The 15,352-nt window shown below is 40.0% G+C and overlaps 1 long non-coding RNA gene across 1 annotated transcript in view; it reads right to left on the bottom strand.

Annotated features, from left to right (window-relative positions):
* Nucleotides 1-2,306: 2,306 nt before the first annotated feature.
* Nucleotides 2,307-15,352, bottom strand: part of LOC137250459 (uncharacterized) — a 46,546-nt gene continuing 33,500 nt past the window's right edge. The window contains exon 3 of the long non-coding RNA XR_010952968.1: nt 2,307-4,873. This is a non-coding gene — a long non-coding RNA (uncharacterized lncRNA). The remainder of the gene's footprint in view (nt 4,874-15,352) is intronic.

A 15,352-nucleotide genomic window follows, 5' to 3' on the forward strand; every position in this document is an offset into this window, starting at 1 on the left:
GTCTTTATTTTGACTTCCCATGCATATTTATCAGTTTTGCCAGGTTGATGCGACTAAATCGAATATCACAATGAAAATTACTTTAAAGCTCTCAGCAACAGCTTTCATTTGATATCCATAATACACACACATTCTAGGGGTATCCAGGTCCATGTTTTGGCCTATATCTCGAGACCGTAGACACCCAGCGCTGTAAAACTTACTCTGTACTAAAGCTTACATCAGCAGCTTCAATTTGATACCCATAATGTAAAAACACATTCTATGTGTATCCGGGTCCACGTTTTGTGCTATATCTCGAGACCCTGGTCACCCAGGGGTATAAAAATTATCCTGTACTATAGCACTCATCAACAGCTTTCATTTGATACCCATATTGTATAAACACATTCTAGGGGTACCCGGGTCCCCGTTTTGGCCTATATCTCGAGACCCTGGTCACCCAGGGGTATAAAAATTATCCTGTGCTATAGCACTCATCAGCAGCTTTCATTTGCTATCCATTTTGTATAAACAGATTCTAGGGGTACCCGGGTCCACGTTTTGATCTCAAGACCCTAGGCACGTAGGGAAAAAAGAGGTAGACGTTGGCCGATTCTCAGACCTACCCAATATGCTCACAAAATTTCATGAGAATCGGTTTGGCCGTTTCGGAGGAGTTAAGCCTCTAAAGCCGTGACAGAAGAATTTTATATATTAGATTGAATTTTTTCTAAAAAAAAAATTATAACTCAAGAATGGCTAAACCGATTTGGGATTTCAAAATCAACTAACCATCATCTCTTCTTCCTCTATCTCTCCTAAAAATTTCATGGCAACCTTTCTATCCGTTCTCGAGTTATGGAGTGACAATCAAAATCTAAACTTCTTTTTATATATATAATAATAATTTGTCAAACTATTTCTAACGGTTCTGATCTGGACTCTTTTGCCGGATGGTGCGCAGACAATAATTTATATTTAAATTCAAACAAATGCTGTGTTGTGTCTTATTCCAAAAAAACAACTGCCACACACTTTATCCACAAACTAAATACTAAATGTCTTAATCGTTGTCAAGAGAGTAAAGACTTGAATCTAATTTTTAACTCCAAACTCCCTTTTTCTAGTACCATTGACTTCGTTGTTTCAAAATTTGTTGCAATGTTTGGGTTCAGCAGACATAACACCAGTGACTTTATGGAGCCTGTGACGTTGAAGGTACTTCATATATCCTTGGTCAGAAGTCGCTTGAATATTGCTCAATAATATGGAATCCTTCCTATGAATATAACTCCTATAAAATTGAGAGAGTTCAACAATTTTTTACATTTACGTATGCTTCACTGGCCAGACGGCCTCCCATCCTATAATCTAATAAACATTAGCATGAATTGTTCTGATTTATCTAATTTGCTCATTCCATATGATCTTCGGCATAATAGATTATTTATCTAAATAACTAATAAAACAAATTATGCTATGAATGAGCCTATAACTAGGAGTATACGTCTAGCAAATCGATTCAGTACTGTTCTTAATTTTAATAACAGCTTATATAAGTTTAAGCCTGAATTGTTTTCTATTTTTAACTAGTCTGTAACAAAGCATGTAGTTATCGACATGTAAGAATTGAAGTAGATTATGGTCAGTGCAAAGCATTTATCAAACACCAAAGGCATGTCTCAATTGGGTGAATCCAATTTCAAGGGGCTGTGTAGGCAACCCTCTCAAGGGGTTCCCAGCGCAATATATAGCTTCTCCAACCCAATTGCCAACCGCGCCTACCCGTGGAGAATTCTGTTTCATTGACAGACGAGGCTCTGGCGACCCCAAGTTCCTCATGGAACTAGGGGGTGGGGAGGACGGGATGACCTAGAAGGTTTAATGTCATATAAATCGTTCCCGAGATGGTCGGACTAGTACCTTAATAATGCTTTGTTACCGGAACGTAAGGGATCTATATGCGGCAAAGGACCATCAACATCGGCCCAAAGCCTTCGGGGAGTGTCTTTATCGTTAATACAACAACAACAACAAAGCATGTACTTTTAGACTGAATGAATTAAATAAATAAAATGCGCGCACAAAGAAATGACTAGTAATTCAGATTGATATTATTGACAGGTTGACTTAGCACATTTTTTTTGAACAGTTGACGACTTAGCACATTTACACATCATTGCAAACAGCACGTAAAAATTAAAAATTAAACTTTTTTTTTTCTTGTCATCGATGTATTTTCAATTCAGTTTTAAAACTGCATTAAAATACAATTTTTCAAAAAAAGTGACTTAGCACATTTTCACATTTAGCTAACGATATATGAGATCAACGCAAGGAAGCCAAGTATTTTGCTATTATCGTTGTTGCTACGCCTGATGCTAGTCACGTTGAACAGACTACGTTCATTTTGCGCTACCTCCATTTCATTTCGAAAGCAACAAATTTTACAATTCAAGAACGGTTTTTGGCTTTCGTGGATTGTAACCAAAAAACTGGTCAGGAAATCGCAGATTTAATTTGCTATACTCTAGGTAAACATGAAATCCCATTAAAAGATTGTTGTACACAAGGGTATGATAACGGCGTCAACATGAAATTAGCTTACAACGGAGCAGAACGTCATATTCTCAACAAAAGCTCGAATGCTGATTACTCGCCTTGTGCAACCCCAGTCTCAATTTATGTGGTATTGATGCTGCAGAATGTTGGACGGCTGCAATTACTTTCTTCGGAGTTGTACAAAAATGTTTTACTATTTTCAGCAGTAGTCCACAACGACATCCTCAAAAAAAAAAAAAAAACAAAGTGTACCGAGCTCTCTTCACAGTCTTTCAGACACTAGGTGGTCGGCTAGAATCAGTCGCTAAACGTCTTATTTCATTCCAGGTGACGGTGGAAGAGCTCTCATTGAAAATCGTACGCATTCAAGTTTGTCGATGACGTCCCCTGCGCCGGCTTACTTGTGGGTTCCTTTGTAAGGCCATTTTGGCAACGTTGTCATCTTCTCTGCTGAGAGTGTGACCGATCCAACCCCACTTACGTTTTTTACTTTCAGTATTGATTGAGGGGTTGTTTGTGAGTGACAGTATCGGCGTTACTGATTGTTCTTGGCCAAAAGATACGGCAGACTATTCGCAGATACTTGTTTATAAACGTTTGCAGTCGTCGGCTAATATGGTCAGAGACAAGCCAGGTTTCGGATCCATATAACTGATTTCACGCTGGTGTTAAAAATCCTCAATTTTGTTTTCATCGACAGTATGCGAGAGCGCCATACTCGGCTTAACTTATGGAATGCAGTTGTGCCCTACAGGTCATTGCAAATACATTCGATTCTGCACCGCCATCTTTAGTAATTTGGCTACCAAGGTAGCAGAACTCTTCTACATCCTCAATGACGGTAGTGCTGCCATTTGATACAAGTTGGAGAGGAGATGTGTTCGTTGTTTGCAGTCTCATTAGCTTAGTTTTTGCGCTTAGTTTCTGATTCAGCCTCCATTGTAACCCATCCGCGGCTTCTGCGTTTGTGCGCTTCCAGATATCATGCAGCACTACTATGAAAAGTTTATGCTAAATTTGTTGCTGTTTTTTCCTTTGAAGCGTACACTGATCATTGCATATTTGTAAAGGGCCTTAATCATGTCGATGTCTTTCTCTGGGACGCCACAGTGTTGCAGCGCACTCCATATCGCGTCACGGAAGATTGTGTCAAACGCACGTTGAAAGTCAGCGAAGAGAAGATATAGTGGCGATCTCCATTCATTAGTCTATTCTATGGTTATTCGTAAGGTATTGATGTGGTCCAGGCAATATCGATTTGGTCTAAAGCCGTTCTGTTCTTTACGCAATTGTGCGTTGAGCGTGGGCGTTATTCTTGCAAGTATGATGAATGCTAGAACGTTATGGATTGTGTTAAGCAATGTAATGCTGCGCCAGTTTTTGCATTGGCTAAGATCGCCTTTTTTGGGATAGTGATTATAACCCCTTCTTTCCATTCACCAGGAATTGTGGAGCCTGTCCACGATGATTGTATAATAGGATGTAGGGCGCGGGCAGTGACGTTCGCATTACCTAAGCTAAATTTAACTGCACAAGCATATTAAGATGTTACCGACATTCAAGTACATCAACAAGTTCGAATGTATCTTGCTGTACTCAATTTGGTTCAAAATACTGACTACCATTAATAAAAGAAACGTCGTACTCCAAGCTAGAGACGCCACCATAGATGAAAAGGTCCGACATCTAGATGCCTTATCTGCTGATTTGAAGTTGATCAGGAACCAATGGGAAACAATTTGAAACGAATGCAAAACCGTTGCTATTCAAATTAAACATCTCGCCAAAGTTTCCAGACATTCGGAGGAGAACACCCAAAAGACGTTTTGAAGATAATGGAAATGAGATGATTACGGATGATCCAATACATTCTTGTTGATCATTGATTCGGTAACCACGGCATTACTGAGAAATTTGAACGAGACGTTTTTCTGTTGGTGGCAATTTGACGACATAGATGAAACTACGGTTCGGGCGAGCGCAGCAAAATTTGTCGAAAAATACAAGTCGGACGTCTCTTAAAGCTCAGAATGCGAAATAATTCACTTGAAACACATTTACCAAGCAAATTTTGATTAAGGTCTGTCGCCATTGGAAGTGCTAAATGCCATCTGTGTTCAAAATCTGTATACAATTTTCCCCAACATTTGTGTTGCTTTATGTATCTTTAGCAATATATCTGCCATTGTAGCTAGTGCGGAACGTTTTTTCAGCGTCCTTGCAAGAACCAAGAACTTTCATAGACCGTGTTAATCTCAAGAGCGAGTTTCTAGCCCACCAGGGCTAGATTAACAAGTAGGCAGAATAGCGAGTTGCCTAAATCGGGGCCCTAGAAAAATGTAAAAAGTCTTCAAAAATTTTCTTACCAACATAAAATTCTAGAGAGTGAAAGAAAAATATAATCAGGGCCCGTAATACGTATTACGATCAGTGACTGAAAACCATTTTCACTCAAGCAAAATTGTATGCAACTGTCAAAATTTTTTTAAAAATTATAATAAGGAATGGATCTAACAAGTACTATTTGTCGCTAGTTCAAATATGCCATTAATCCGATCCACATTTCAAGAGCTATTGTGATTTAAAAAATGAGTTTCGATCACGAATCGTAACACGTAATACAGGCCCAGAACTGAAAATAAATTTTACTCAAATAAATAAAACTCAATTTACCGCATTCAAAATGCGACGACCGACGAACTAGGCAAGGTTCTGAAAAGGGATATTTCCGACTCATTTGACAAATTTTATGAGCGTACAAAGAAGTGTATCGTAGTGAAAGGGGAGTATATTGAATAATAAAAAAGAATTATTTAAAAATGTACACTGGTTGTTTTATTTTGAAAAATTTCGATTAGTTTTGGAACAAAGGGTGTAGAAAGCCTTTAAGCGGAAATTTCAACTACAATGATGAATGAGTAAAGGATTAATGATGGATGACATATAAATGAATAACGAATTTGATAATGAGATAATGAGATAAATTAAACAACACGTGTCTCTTAAAGGTAAATAATTTATTTTTGAAGCTTATAATTGCCTTTTCATAGCACTTTAAGAAAACCAAACTAAAAATTGTGTGCTATTGAATCAAAAAAAAGCAATAAGCTTTAGAATAAAAATGAGTACCCAGCAGAAAATTAAGAGCGGGATATTTAGTATTCACACTTGTACCAATAGCGCTTATGTTCGAGCTAGGTATATATATTTAAATAAATTAATCAAAGTCTGCGACTATTTCAAAACCACCTGCCACTGAGTTAGTTAAAGACGCGTTCAAAAGGCAAGTTCATTGTATACCTTTTTAAAGCGTTCCTAATTGGTTCAGTCTTAGGTGGTTCTGAAATAGTCGCAAACTTTTATTAATTAAACTTTTAAAATTAATCAGCATTGTTGATACAAGTGTGGCTACCTATTCTCCCAATATGCATCCTATTAACACCAGTTTGGGGGTAGTCATTAAAGGCCTTTTTACCATCTCCAGCTAAGTTAGATCTTATCTGGAGGATAGCTACCTACCAGATATATTCATTTCACAGTTATGTTTTCACCTACACAGGGTGACCAACGAAGGGTTTAATCTATAATTGGACAATTTTTTAGAACAAACCATCTTTTGTGAATACACTAAAATTGGCCAAACAGCTTACTTACTTACTTACTTTTTACACTGTGTTTGGGCGCACGCGCACTTCACAGTTTTTTCTAGCTTGCTGATAACAAAGAATTCAACTAAGATATACAGTCAAATGAAATTGATATAATGGAGCAAAGTTCGAAAGTTAGAAAATTTTTGAAAATGGGTGTGGGACCGCCACTTTTTTAGTAAATCACTCTTATTCATATACATTGAAAATCAATGAGGTAAATCCTCGCCTAATTAATATCAATAAACAATTTTGGTAAATTCTTTGTCTTTTGTGGGCTCACAGAGGCACATACTAGGAAAACCATAAGTAACTGGGAAGCCAAACAGATCAGACAACACTGGATTGAATGACCAGGGCAAAGACAGACCAATTCGTTTATGCCCCCAGCAACGAGAGTATTAGCCCACTCATTAATCTAAGCGGTAATTACTTATGAACTCTGCGTACTTTACGACACACTGTAGTCTACGATATCACCTAAGTAAGTTAAATTTATCCGACAAAAACATCTGTCACTTCTGTGAGCTGGAGGATGAAACGCCGGTTCTGCGTATACATAGCTCTGTTAAGGCAGAGAAACTCCCGCCTAGGTAGCGTGTCTCTTATTTCTTTCGCGATATGAACCAAAAAGATTGATGGAGTGCCTAAATGCATTAAAAGCCTCCACATCCAGTAGAAGGTTGAGAGGCCAAGCACAAATAATAGATCTTAATAAAGGTTGCAGTTCATCGAGGCCTAATGATAATAAAATAATAAAAAAGCTCATTGTATTCCTATAAATATAACAAAGAAACCAGTCCTTTTAACCACCAACAACAAAAAAAGCCTTGAGCCAAAGCTAACATACAAAGTGTGTACTGTGCAAAGAATAAACTATGCAAGGAAGTCAATTGGGACACGTTGCATAATAAAAAAGACATAGCCTTTACTGAATGTGCTTGTTACGGTTCAGACTTCGGAGGAGTGCGGGTTCGAATCACTCTCCCGTGAGAAAAGGCTCTGAAGATATTTACAAAGTAGAATAGCGAAACCTGCCACCTTGTCCGTCCTGATGCGACGTTTTTTAAATCTTTCCCAAATTATCCACGAATTCTCACAATATTTGATTAGAGTATTGTTTTTACAACAATAACTGTTTATGAAAAAAATAGGCGGAAACAATTTGAAATCACGCTTACTTCTTATACACAGCCTTCCATCTGTCTTTCCATATCGAAAGTTTCGAGATATGAAAAAACTGGGACAATGCATTAACAAGTAATGATAAAGTGCGTGGGTGGAGCCGTGTGTAAAAGTCTACGAAAGTGGGGAAAGCTTCTGATCGCCATTCACCTGAGAAAGGCCAGAGCGGTTCTTTTGCATGCGGTTCAAGCAGCTCACTTCTTCCGGTCGCCTGCGGCCAACTATCCTCTGGGTAGCCGTTTAGTGGTGAGCTAATGTGAGAAGGCGACAACCTGGCTAGGCCACTCTGATATAATCGGTTTAAGGGATACCCAGGGGATCTTTCATCAGCAGCGTCTGTCCACAACGAGGTGCGGCTGCAAGCGGGCGTCTGTCTTGGATCAAGCGGCTATCTATATAAACGTGCCATAAATATTTTCACCTCCGCTGAGTGGGTTGTGCGCTGGGCTTGGAACCCGCCACGTCAAACCACACTCCAATGTAAAGAACCAACAAGCCTCGGATAAAAAGAAACGCTCCTATTGATGACGACCATGGCAAACGTTTGAAGGACAATGAATTGAGGGCATGCAACTGGAACGTCCGCTCCCTGAATGGGATTGGCGCAGGTGCCCGGCTGGTTGATGTCCTCATCAAAGCAAAATCTGACATCACCGCCATCATGAAATGCGTTGGACGAAGGAAGGTAGAAGGAAGATAAAGAAGTGTGACATCTATTAGAGTGGCCATACAAATAAGCGGAGTTTCGGCGTTGGATTCGTGGTGGGAGAGAGACTTTGTAGCCAAGTACTGGCGTTGACGCCTGTGGAGGAACGTCTCGCAGCTATCCGAATTAAAGCAAAGTTTTTTAATATATCATTCATCTGCGCCCATGCACCGACAGAGTAGAAAGACGATGAGGAGGTGAAAGACGGTTTTTATGAACAATTAGAAGGGACATACGAGCGCTGCCCACGACATAATATAAAAGTCGTGCCTGGCGACTTTAACGCCAGGGTAGGCAAAGAAGGTGTAAAACATATATGTCCCATCTGCCAATTTGTAGGGAAAATCAAAAGGGAGCAAGACGCAAATTTGAAGAGAGGTTCGGCGTAAATATTCATGGAGATAAATCGCGCCAAGAACTAATTATTATTATTTTTCTATTTTATTTTTTATGGTTAATGCGTCAAGCGTAATACAAATTCTGAATCAGTTAAACAAATAAATAGCTTTTATTCTACCGAAATAACAAATTCAAGGTTTTTATGTTTATTATAGCAAAATGAAATTGGTTCGTATATTCTATTATTTTTCAAAGGAAAATTTAATTGTGCTTCATTGTTCGTTTCTATATTTGTACAGCTGAATCGTGGTATTAACTTCACATAGGTTAAGTGATACGTGTACAATATGACCGTATTTTTCCCCCAGCGGGTTAGGGGGTCAGTATATATCCGCGGTAGGTAGGTCTGTTGTAAGAGGCGGTTAAAGTACCAGATTCAAGGGGATGTGTAGCGCAACCCTTCAGGTTGCCAGCGCAAAATATATCTTCTCAAAACCCAATAGTCAACCTCACTTAACCGCGACGAATCCTGTTTCACTAACAGACGAGGCTCGAGGCTCCCAATGGAACTTGGGGGTGGGGAGGGAGGGATGGCCTGAAGGTTTAATATGGCCACATAAATCGTTCCCGAGATGGTCGGGATAGCACCTTAATGGTGCTGTGTTACTGGAGCGTACCGGATCTATATCCGGCAAAGGACCATCACATCGACAACCCTCCCCAAAGCCTTCGGGGAGCAACCTTATCGCTACAACAACAACATGACCGTATTTTTAACCATTTCGGGCATATGCGACACAGGTGTCCCAAAAATATTTCCTTGTACAGCAAGTAGGCCGTCAATATATTACTAGCTTTTTCGTTATAAGTTACTTAATCTTATCAGAATGTATACATCCGAACCGAGTCTCATTAAATTTAAAAAGTGTTTATTTCTGTGTATTTCTATTACGAAAAGCTTTTCGGTTAAAATGCCCTACAGTCGGAAAGTTCAACCTACACAATGAAACTTCTCCTAATGGTCTGAGGCTGAGGCGGTGCTCAAAAAATGGTCATATCCAGCACGAGGTTCATGCATAAGAAGATACATCAAGCTACATGGCTGTCCCCCGAACGAAATACTCGCAATCAGATCAATCACGTTGTGATAGACGAACGGCATGCCTCCAGTATTTTAGATGTGCGCACGATCCGAGCACCTAACATCGACTCGGACCATTATCTCGTCGCAGCCAAAATACGCATCAGCCTCTGCGCGGCTAAAACCAAGGAACAACAAACACAAGGAAATCTACACGTTGAAAGGCTGCACTCGCAACAGACTGCCAATGATTTCGCAACTCGACTCCCACACCTGCTCTCTGAGAGCTCAACTCAGCCTGAAGGAGCAGTTGGAGCATATCTCCAAAGCACTTCGTACTGCCGCCGAGGAAAATATTGGTTACCGGCGGCCACGGAAAAACAACTCGTATGACGAAGAATGTCGCGTTGCAGCCGAAAGAAAAGACGCTGCCTACAGGGCTACGTTAAAAGCGAGTGCAACAAGAGGTGTGTGTGAACGCTATCGCGAGTTAAAAAGCGAAGCGTGACGCCTTTTCAGGAAGAAAAAAGCAGAGACAGAAAGGCGTGAGTGCGAGGATCTTGAGCTGCTAGCCACCAATAACGCCCGAAGATTTTACAAAAAAATTCAGCGACAGACGGAAGGTTTTAAGACCGGGGCAAACTCCTGTAAGAACGAAAACTGCGACCTTGTAACTGATGTCCAAAAAATACTTCGATTATGGAGGGACCACTTCTCTGCTCTCCTAAATGGAGACGTCGATTTACCGCACAGGGATGACGCACCCGATCCCGCAATCGACGATGATGGAATAAATGTCCCCCACCCGATTATGACGAAGTTGGAATAGCAATAACCATATTGAAAAACAACAAGTCCGCGGGCGCTGATGGACTGCCTGCGGAGCTATTCAAATACGGCGGCGAGGAGTTGGTAAGGCGCATGCATCAGCTTCTTCGAAAAATATGGGCGGACGAGTGCATGCCCCACGATTGGAATCTAAGTGCTCATTGCCTAGTCCACAAGATGGGGAATACTACAAACTGCAACAACTATCGCGGAATCAGCCTTCTTAATATAGCATATAAGGTCCTGTTAAGTGTATTGTGCAAAAGAGTGAAGCTCACCGTGAATCGGCTGATTGGACCTTACCAGTGCGGCTGCAGGCCTGGTAAATCTACCATCGACCAGATTTTCACAATGCGTCAAATCTTGGAAAAAAAACCCGCGAAAAAAGAATCGACACACATCACCTCTTCGTCGATTTTAAAGCCGCATTCAAAAGCACGAAAAGGAGCTGCCTATATGCCGCTATGTCTGAATTTGGTTTACCCGCCAAACGTATACGGCTATGCAAAATGACATTTTGACGACGAATTGAGCAACATCGTCAAGCCGTTCGAAACTAAACGAGGTTTCAGACAGGGTGACCCCCTATCGTGCGATTTCTTTAACTTGATGCTGGAGAAAATTATACTAGCTGTAGAGCTTAACCGCTCTGGAACAATATTCTATAAAAGCGTGCAATTACTGGCATATGCGTATGACATTGATATCATCGGCCTAAACACTCTTGCCAATATATGCTACTTTGGACAAGGTAGGCAACTGAAAAGTAAATTCCTCTCCCGGCAAACAAAAATCATACTCTACAAGTCACTTATCGTTCCCGTACTGCTGTATGGTTCAGAAGCATGGACCATGACAACATCAGAAGAAGCGGCTCTGGGAGTGTTCGATAGAAAAGTTCTTCGAAAGATTTATGGACTTCTATGCGTTAGCGATGGAGAGTACCGAAGAAGATTTAACGATGAGTTGTACGAGCTATACGGAGACATTAACATAGTCCAGCGAATTGAAACGCAGCGGCTGCGCTGGCTAGGCCATGGTTTGCGAATGAAAGATGACGCTCCGGCCAAGAAAGTGTTTCTATTGGAACCCGCCTATGGAAGCAGAGGTAGACGGCGGCCCCCAATCCGTTGGAAGGACCAGGTGGAAAACGATTTGAACTCCCAATTTGTGCCGGTTGGCAGAGAGAAGGAGCGACTGGCGCGCCTTGTTGGACGGCCATAACCATTTAAACGGTTAAGCGCCAATTAAGTAAGTAAAAGCTCTCAGTGAAAACCCATCTGCCGTGCAGATGCCGTTCGGTGTCGACATAAAACATGTAGGTCCCGTCCGGCCAATTTGTAGGGAAAATCAAGAGGAGCACGACGCAAATTGGAAGAGAAGCTCGGCCTTATATATCTTCGGAGATTATCGCGCCTTATATTTATTTTTTTTATAAGCAAGTAAGATTAAGTGCGTGAAACATTTTGGATGGATTAAATTCTTTGCGTAAAGTTCAAAAGAAACATTTTTTAAATTGATCTTACAAGCTTTGCGAGTGTGTTATTACTGTGGCTTGAAGCTTATGTTGTGAAGGTTTCCGAACAATCCCATATTTTTTTGTATCCTTCGTTGAATCCCTTCCACGCTAGGGTATATGGCTTTATCTTGGTCTTCATCAGGTCAAAATGAATGCAATCAAAATCTGTCTGAAGCTGACACGATGTTCAATTGGAGTCAAAAGGGTTTCTCATGCCAAATTACTGACTCAAAGTCGATAAAGCTGTACGGGTCAAAACCCACGCTAAAAATTTGTGTTCATGTATTTCCCTTTGTTTGGCAAACGAAAACAATTCCAATAAACTACCAACACGTTTGCAAATGAAGCTTGAAGGCCACTATTGACACACCGTTGGGCCATTGCCGTTTTCACTTAGACGCTGTTTAGACACAATAATTTTTGTTGCTGAAACTCCTTACTTGATTAATAGGGGCTGACGACGAAAGCGGACATGCACCGAGTTGCTTATGCTGGGCGACTTGCTTTGTGCTGTCTTCCTTCTGTTGTCAAATTCTGGTTTTTTTATACCCAGCTGTACATGTACACAGGGTATTATAACTTTGATTGGATAACGGCTGGTTGTACAGGTATAAAGGAACCGAGATAGATATAGACTTCCATATATCAAAATCATCAGAATTGAAAAAAATTTTTATTGAGCCATGTCCGTCCGTTCACCTGTCCGTTAACACGATAAATTGAGTAAATATTGAGATATCTTCACCAAATTCGGTACACGAGCATATCTGGCCCCAGAATTGATTGGTATTGAAAATGAGCGAAATCGGAAGATAACCTGCCCAATTTTTATATATATAACATTTTGGAAAACACAAAAAACCTGATTATTTAGTAAATAATACACCTGGCACCGCCCACTTGTGACAGAATCAATTTAACAAATATTATTAATCATAAATCAAAAATTGTTAAACCTATCGTAACAAAATTCGACAAAGAGGCTAGCTTTACTATAAGGAGTGCTTTTAAGAAAAATTAACAAAATCGATTAAGGACCACGCCCACTTTTATGTAAGAGATTTTTAAAAGGTTCGTGGACGAATAAAATAAGATATATATTTGCAAAAAAGACCTTTATAGCAATGGTATTTCATTTCCCAAATGGATTTATAACAATAAATAGGAAAAACTTCAAATTTAAAAAAATTTGCGAGGCACCGCCCCTTTTATGATTAAGCAATTTTCTATGTTTCGGGAGCCATAGCTCGAAGAAAAATTAGTTCAGAATAGAACCATATGTATATGTATTATTCCGCAGCCTTGTAACACTATTAAGCACACAAAACAAACAACAACAGCATTTTAAGTGTACAGCTGGTTATGTAATGTTCGGTTTAACACGAACTTAGACTTCCTTACTTGGTTACACTGTTTTTGTACACAGCTGAGCAGAGCTCACAGAGTATATTAATTTGTTCGCATAACGGTAATCCGTAACGGCATAAACTAATCGAGATAGATATAGACTTCTATATATCAAAATGATCTGGGTGAAAAAAGAAATTCATTTAGCAATGTCCGTCCGTCCGTAAACACGATAACTTGAGTAAACTTTGAGGTATCTTGATAAAATTTGGTACGTAGGTTCCTGGCTGCTCATCTCAGATCGCTATTTAAAGCGAACGAAATCGGACTATAACCACGCCCACTTTTTCGATATCGAAAATTTCGAAAAACCGAAAAAGTACGATAATTCATTAAAAAAAAATTGAAATGAAAACAAAACAAAAACAATTAAAAGCATTGAAAAACAAATCAAAACAAACATATCTAATGCTTGTTTTTATTAGGTCAAAATGACTGACATCAAAACTGCAGCTTGACTGACCCTGTGGTCAGTTGGGGTCAAAACTGTTTCATTCTGACACATTACTAACTCAAAGTCGATAAAGAAGTTCATGGTCAAAATCCACGCTAAAATTTTGTGTTCATTTATTTCACAACCTATTTCATTATTTGCCGTTGTTTTACACGCTGTGTCATTATATGATGATGGGACGCCAGTCGGCAAACGAAAATAAAATGCCAACATGTTAGCAAATGAAATTTTAATGGTAAATGGGCAATTGTCGTTTTCATTTTTTAGTCATCTTAGTTGTCACTTTGTAGTCAAAATCGACGGCACACCATTTGACGTTGTATAAAAAACAGTTTTTTTTTATATGAATTAATCGGGGATTGCCCGTATTGCTTTAAATGTATGAACATTTATTTCAAGCAATTTTTAATTTTATAATTTCTAACCATTTCAACTATCGTAGGAGTGCGGGTTCGATTAATTCATATAAAAGAGACAACATTTGGTTAGTTCGTTGTAGTTCTATAAATAGAACAAAAACAGCAATAAAACCAAGTCTCTATGAAACCGCCTTACAAACATGCATAACTTCAACACATAACTACATACGAAGTATGGAATGTGTGGAAGATAATATATGCGAAAAAAAGGCAATTGGGAAAAACTTTACAACAACTAAGGCATGACGTAGCTGAATTCGTTTCTAACCATTTCAACTATCGTAGGTGTGCGGGTTCGACTCCCCCTCCCGGGAGAAAAGGCTTTGAAGAGATTTAGAAGGTATAATCGAAACAGCTGTCGCCTTGTCCGTCCTGATGTCACGTTGTTTAAATTTTTCCCAAATTATTAAATAAATTATAAAATTAAAAATTGCTTGAAATAAATGTTCATACATTTAAAGCAATACGGGAAATCCCCTATTAATTCATATAAAAGAGACAACATTTGGTTAGTTCGTTGTAGTTCTATAAACAGAACAAAAACAGCAATAAAACCAAGTTTCTATGAAACCGCCTTACAAACATGCATAACTTCACCACATAACTACATACGACGTATGGAATGTCGCTTCCCAAGGCAGTCGGTTCTATGTACCGGGGCGACTCGGGATTTTTCCGACCAAGTGTGACCCCATCTAATTTGTTTCGTCTCTCCCACAAATTGTCATCCTCCCAGCAGCTCCTTGCAGCAGGACTGCTCCATATTCTCTTACTCCGGGAAGGCATCGAATCCAATCCGGGTCCGTCTCCTGACCCCGGTCCTGAGAAATGGTTTTGCTGCATCTGCCGGAAAAGAATCTTTTTTTAGGACGGTCATAATCTGTTCAATGTGTCTCGTGCAAGGTATGGTTGCATCGGACAGGTGGTTCTGTGCTTGATCCCAAAACCCGACGTCCACGTAACTTTTATAAATCTTTTGTGGCTCCTTGCTGTTCACGCCCAAGGGCGTCCCGTAGCCTACGCCTAATCGCCCCCCCCCCACTACCTTCCAGCAGCCCCACTGCTCAGAAAGCCACAACAAGTACCCGCTGCTGCTCCCGCCCCACGGCGCCTACAACTCAAACAGCTGATACCACTCATAACTACTACCTTCGTAGTAGAGTTGGTAGCAATGCTGAGCATCAGCCCCTGCCCCGCTTCTCCCCCTCTTTTCCGGCAGCAAT

The sequence above is a fragment of the Eurosta solidaginis genome, chromosome 1, assembly GCF_040869045.1.
Source record: "Eurosta solidaginis isolate ZX-2024a chromosome 1, ASM4086904v1, whole genome shotgun sequence".
Classification (NCBI taxonomy): Eukaryota; Metazoa; Arthropoda; class Insecta; order Diptera; family Tephritidae; genus Eurosta; species Eurosta solidaginis.